This window comes from Armigeres subalbatus, chromosome 2, assembly GCF_024139115.2.
Source record: "Armigeres subalbatus isolate Guangzhou_Male chromosome 2, GZ_Asu_2, whole genome shotgun sequence".
Taxonomy (NCBI): domain Eukaryota; kingdom Metazoa; phylum Arthropoda; class Insecta; order Diptera; family Culicidae; genus Armigeres; species Armigeres subalbatus.
This window is the reverse complement of record NC_085140.1, coordinates 396906252-396912251: the sequence shown is the minus strand read 5'-3', so window position 1 is coordinate 396912251 and position 6000 is coordinate 396906252. Positions and strand designations below refer to the sequence as shown.

General features: G+C 39.6%; 1 protein-coding gene across 20 annotated transcripts in view; it reads left to right on the top strand.

Annotated features, from left to right (window-relative positions):
* Positions 1-211: 211 nt before the first annotated feature.
* Positions 212-6000, top strand: part of LOC134213247 (protein phosphatase 1B) — a 57528-nt gene continuing 51739 nt past the window's right edge. Inside the window, exons 1-2 of one of the 20 annotated variants that reach the window (XM_062692063.1) lie at positions 212-405; positions 3527-3909. The gene's annotated coding sequence lies outside the window, so the exon portion shown is untranslated. The other 19 variants (XM_062692060.1, XM_062692056.1, XM_062692062.1 and 16 more) reach the window with 19 other exon arrangements.

Below are 6000 nucleotides of genomic sequence, written 5' to 3'. Positions count from 1 at the left end.
AAAATGCTAACATTGCTGCTATACATATTCATTCTTACAAATTGATTCTTTTAACTATAGGAATTATTTATTTAGCAGTGAGCTTATACAATTAACGAAAAGAAGCCAAAATTTCATGATCGCAATGAATTTTTAGCACTGGAAATTTTGATCGAATAAAGGTTTTGGTGGGCATCCCTACAGTTCATTCATCTAAAAGCAAAACGTCAACCGCCCCAACTTGCGGGGCACCCTTTTTGCAAACTACGCGACGAGAAAAACTCAAAATCGTATCGTGTCGCGAACTGAGAGCAACGGCGGAAGAGTGTTGTCCATTGCCTACATATTTTTCATTGCCAGTGTTTAGTGCATCCGAACAGAACATTCCGAAGCGAAAAACGGTGCAAATTGATGCCACTTGACGAGGTACTTCCGGTGGCTTAAAAGGTTCCTGACTAAAGTGTGTTTTTTGGTGAGAAATTTGTACTTTAGAGGGAGACTACGGGCGGTCGTGTGTTTTTCACAGTAAGTAATCAGGACACAGGAATTGCAATCGGGGAATGCTCAAAAAGAAAATGGTGATAATTGCCGATGTTAAGGAGCGATTTCAATTTATGTATAGCTGCGATTTGTTAGTAATCGATGTGAAATTAAACTAGTAGAATGGCAAACACTCTATGGGAAAATTCCAACACGATCGCAACACTCCACACAACCACTGGTCGATAGGGATTGTATGGAAACCGTAGTCCGGGGTGACATTGGACTTGTTTTTCACATATTACATTGAAGTTCTCGCTTTAAATTTGAAAGCGCCTACATCCATAACGTGGATCACAATTTCAATTCCTATTTCGCAGGTTTGTGATATTTTAAGCAGCAAAAACTAAAAGCACATAATCAACACTCTATTCATCCATAATCTTAAGTCCATTGTTAAGTCGTTTTGTGTTTGCTTGTCATTCAAGACCCTTTGTTTATGGCATTTTCCAAAAGTAAACATGAAAATAAGGCTTTTTGTGAGAGAATTTTTCTCCGAGCTCAAGCGGCTTATGGTTCGGAAAAAGTCTCGACCTACACATATTTTAAACATCACGTTCATAGGCCTGATCAAAAATAGTATTTTCCGGAATAATTTATTCGAAGAGCAAGAATTGAAGAGTGATTTAATAATTTTTATTTGATTGAAATCGAAATTGAAATTTTTATTTATTTATGTAACAAATTTCTTTTTAATGAAAATAATCATAAGTCATGCATGTCCTCGCAAGTGTGGTAGTGAGTATTCTGCATCAAACGGAATCGGGCACATGTAGGCGTATTGTTTGTCCAATTGTCCATGCAGAAATTCAATTCAAATTTTTCACGATTTTTTACATACAACAGATTTGCAGAAAGAATTAAGAAAATTCATCCATCCGTTTTAAGCTATGAAAAAATCTAACTGAGCATCTCCGTATACACTCACAATAATAAACGGATTGGATGTAGTTATATGATAAGTAACATGATAAATTCCTCTGAAAAGGCTCCTATTGTGGAGGCAGCGATGATGCATTTTCACTTGTTTTACAACGATTATGTAATCTTAATTCAGTAACAGTGATAATTCAACGAGGGATATTTAAATTTTCAAAATGTCATGTCAAACTATCAGAAAAATGCACGCCAGAGCCACACGAGCGCGTGCGGTGAAAATACACTTCATACAGCACTCTGAGTACAATAATATCAGTTTTTGTTTACCTTTATTAGAATCTTTATTTCTCGTAAACTCGTAGTTAAAAATGAGTGTAGAACTTAAAATTTAAAAATCCACATAATAAAGATGGTTAACATTTGTTGATTTCTATAAAAACATGTAGATCGTCTTATTTAGACCTCAATTGTATTGGGCTATCCAGTCTACAAGCTTTTTGATATACTTTATCGAGTGATATAGCTCGTAGTCTGAATATCCCAAAGCTCTTGTCGAATGTCTTGTTATAAGGTATAAATATCCATATAACGACAGTATACTTGATTCGACTCCAGTTGTTACAGAGACTCTTAAGTGTCGTGTATACATCGATGAGACATTGTGACATAAGTTATACAAGCTCACGTAGCATCGATTCGGTATGACGAGAGAAGCTAGCGCGCGCAAAAAATAACTGAGTGAGCGTGTCTCAATGTACGTCTCTTGAGACTTATCTCATGCGCTAGGAATGTATAGCTGGCGTTACTAAGGTGACGATATTATTGAATGAAAATTTCCCGCCCAAGTTGTTTTACGCACCTTCGCTTTTGTTTGCAAAGGGAAACAGCACATGAGCTGATCACAAAGATGTCTCAATGTTAATATGAGGTACACAAGCTTCGTGAGACTCGCGTGCGCCAAATTTTATGTGCGCGTAACAATCTTTGCTCAATCTCATCCTTTTTTGTAAGCGTGCAAGATGTCTTGTCTCTTGTCTTGTATGTAGTTGAAATGGTGTATGTAGGTGTATTTCGACCACCTATCAAATGCAAGGAGTGTAATTGTCGCTGAAAAATACAAAAAAAACAGCAACAAAAGAGAATAGCTATAGGTATAATTATTATTTTGTCCTCATCTGTAAAAGTTCTTCTAGTCTTCTTCTAGTCTTCTGTAGAAGTCTACTAGAAGATAAAGACAATCTTGCGTTCCATTTGATCTGCAATGAATTCTTCTTCTTATTGGCATTACATCCCCACACTGGGACAGAGCCGCTTCGCAGCTTAGTGTTCATTAAGCACTTCCACAGTTATTAACTGCGAGGTTTCTAAGCCAGGTTACCATTTTTGCATTCGTATATAATGAGACCAGCACGATGATACTTTTATGCCCAGGGAAGTCGAGACAATTTCCAATCCGAAAATTGCCTAGACCGGCATCGGGAATCGAACCCAGTCACCCTCAGCATGGTCTTGCTTTGTAGCCGCGCGTCTTACCGCATGGATAAGTAGGACCCCAGATAGTTTGTATATTTTAGAAGTAAAACAGAAATCATGTTAACAGATGGCTATGTTTATGACTGAATTGATACATTTTTGACCAAAAACGTCGAAAACCTAAATGCACGGCAGGCAATCAAATTCCAATCCAATGCACGGCAGGCAATCCAGTCCAATTCTGTTGCAGTTTGAGACAAACACTTGTTGCGAGTTGAGTTTGTCCCAGCATTTACTAGAAAGGACACTGTTGTTGTCATTGTGGTAGTTTTACATTCGCTGACCAAATGTGAGTTTTATGTCCAATGTCACCCTAACCTACGGTTCTTTTGATAGAAAGAAAGAGCCCCGCTAAAACACGTTCAACTTTGGCCATAGCTGTCATTATACAGTACCGCAGGAGAAACGCGTGAAAGAAAGACGGCCAAACGAGAATATTGAATATCGAAAGACAACAACTTTGATGACGATAACATTGTTATTCGGGGGACTTGTGTGCTGGTGACCTGCTGCTACGTACTTCTCGAAGAACTTAGTTCTTGCTACGCTCGTAGTGTACTTACATACATACCTAATCTTCCTATCTACGTACGAGGACGGGAAGATTGTTACGCGAAGTGCTGTGGTGCTGTTAAAAATAAGCTTCCTGATCCCGTGGTTCAATACCAGAGCAAAAAGAGAAGCGAACACAAGTGGTGGCAAGTAAGGCGAAAAAGAAAATTGCATCGTCGTCGTTGCCGTTTCGTGGTCGTGGCCATCGGTATACGTAATCTCGTAACAATCCATCAGAGTATAGTGAGTGAAAAGGGAAGTAAAAAGTTCGAGTACAGTAGAAACCGCCACAGAAGAACCAGGGAGTGCGAAAAACAACAAAGTTGAGCTTCCCCCTGCGTCACACACTGCTGCCGGGTAACTTGTGTATCGGAATTGGGAAGGATTCGCCATCAACTACAACAGTGGAATACGTATTTTGAACAGGTGAGTGTTGATACTGATGGGAAGTGATTAAGTGAGGACAGTATCGAGTTAATTCTTTCATTTCTGTGTTTGGAACCATTTTGAACGAATGTTTACCGCAGAACTCGGTTGTGATGAAAAACAGTAGGTATTAAGATATTATTTTTAGTTGTAGAAAAAGGGCGGAACATAGAGTCTTGATCATTTGTTTTCTGCTTCCGCGACGAATTGGAATTTCCCCCTCAATCGCGACTGCGTTCAATTGTTTTGACTGCGTTTGTTTGTTCAATTGTAGGACGTTTTATTTTCTCCTATCGTGGTGATGGCACTGAAATGTTCATTATTCAGACAATAGCAATGGTCGTCATGCCACCAATCAATACAATCCTGCTACTTGGAGTTTAACGTGGTTTAAAAATTTCATCGCCTTAGCTTCTCCTTTTGGCGACAATACATTTTTTAGATTGTGCAATAAAGGATTACTTAAAGAACGCTCATGTTACTAATACAAATTTGAACTTATTTGGGCGTTCCATTGATATGATTGTTTTTATCTCAACACTGCTATTTCATTAGAGTGTAAGACGCATAAAGCAGACCTGGTAGCGGGTCCTCTGTTAGTGAATTGGACACTTTTTCGGGTCATTCACTAAAAAGTCTCTTTTTTTAGATCTAGCCACTAAGGTCACTTTTATTTTAAAAAGTCCATATTTTCAACTATTTTGATCAAAATACAAGGTTTCGTAGGGTACTTCATCGTAGAATGTTAAGAAAATATCTAAAAAAATGTGAAACTTCACCTACCGTCGAATGGTTTTTTTGCTCAATAGTTATATTACGGATCTAGGAAAAAAAGACCGCTTAAAGCTTGTTGGTCTAAAAGATAGATTTAACCAGGATTTAATGGCTTCGTTGCTAAAAACTCCACTGATACTTGGCCGACATTTTACCTCGATATTCTTATTACCTTTTAAACAGTGATTAATTGCAGTGGCTCTATATCACTATTCGTGAGTTCGTATACTGTGAGGTACGCAGTATGGGCCCAACGGATCGAGATACCAAAAATATACTCGCAGGGCTGTCTGTAGACCCTGCTGATGTTATGACCTATTTAAAAAAAAATATCAATTTTTTTTAAATTGCTGAAATGCATTCAAATGAACGCAAATAAATGTGAATTGATGAAAATAACTCAATCTTTCTCCCTAAAGTGCAATTTTTACCTCTCTAATGTGCTTTTCTTGTTACATTTTACAATACACGAGAAAGGCACCATCACCGCTAGGCTAGATTATTCTGGGTTTTGATACTTAGCATTATCCGATATGCTCGCAGCAAGTTGCAATCGACGTGGAATGCGGTCTAGTTGTCTAGGTTCTATTAAAAATTGGCTCGATCTGCCATTGCGTTCTAGAGTTATTGAAAAAAAAACCCAGATTAATCCACCTAGCGGTGATGGAGCCTTTCTCGTGTGTTGTAAAAATAATATTTTGGCCATAGCTTCCGAGCCCATAGTCCGATCTGGCCAATTTTCAATAGGAAATAATGGGACAGGATTCTGCGTCGAATGCAACTTGCTGCGAGCAAATCGGTTAAGGATTATATTTGTTATCAGACTAAGGCCGGAGTGGCCTGTGCTGCACATAAAAGTCTTCTCCATTCAGCTCGGTCCATGGCTGCACTTCGCCAGCCACGCAGTCTCCACCTGATCAGTCGTCCTCCACCTGATCGAACCACCTTGCCCGCTGTGCACCTCCCCTTTTTGTTTCCGTCGGATCGTTGTCGAGAACCATTTTTACCGGATTACTGTCCGAAATTCTGGCTACGTGCCCGGCCCACCACAGTCTTCCGATTTTCGCGGTGTGAACGATGGATGGTTCTCCCAACAGCTGATGCAACTCGTGGTTCATTCGCCTCCTCCACGTACCGCCCGCCATCTGCACCCCACCATAGATGGTACGCAGCACTTTCCTTTCGAAAACTCCCAGTGCGCGTTGGTCCTCCACGAGCATCGTCCAGGTCTCGTGTCCGTAGAGAACTACCGGTCTTATAAGCGTATTGTAGACAGTCAGTTTGGTACGGCGGCGAACTCTATTCGATCGAAGCTTC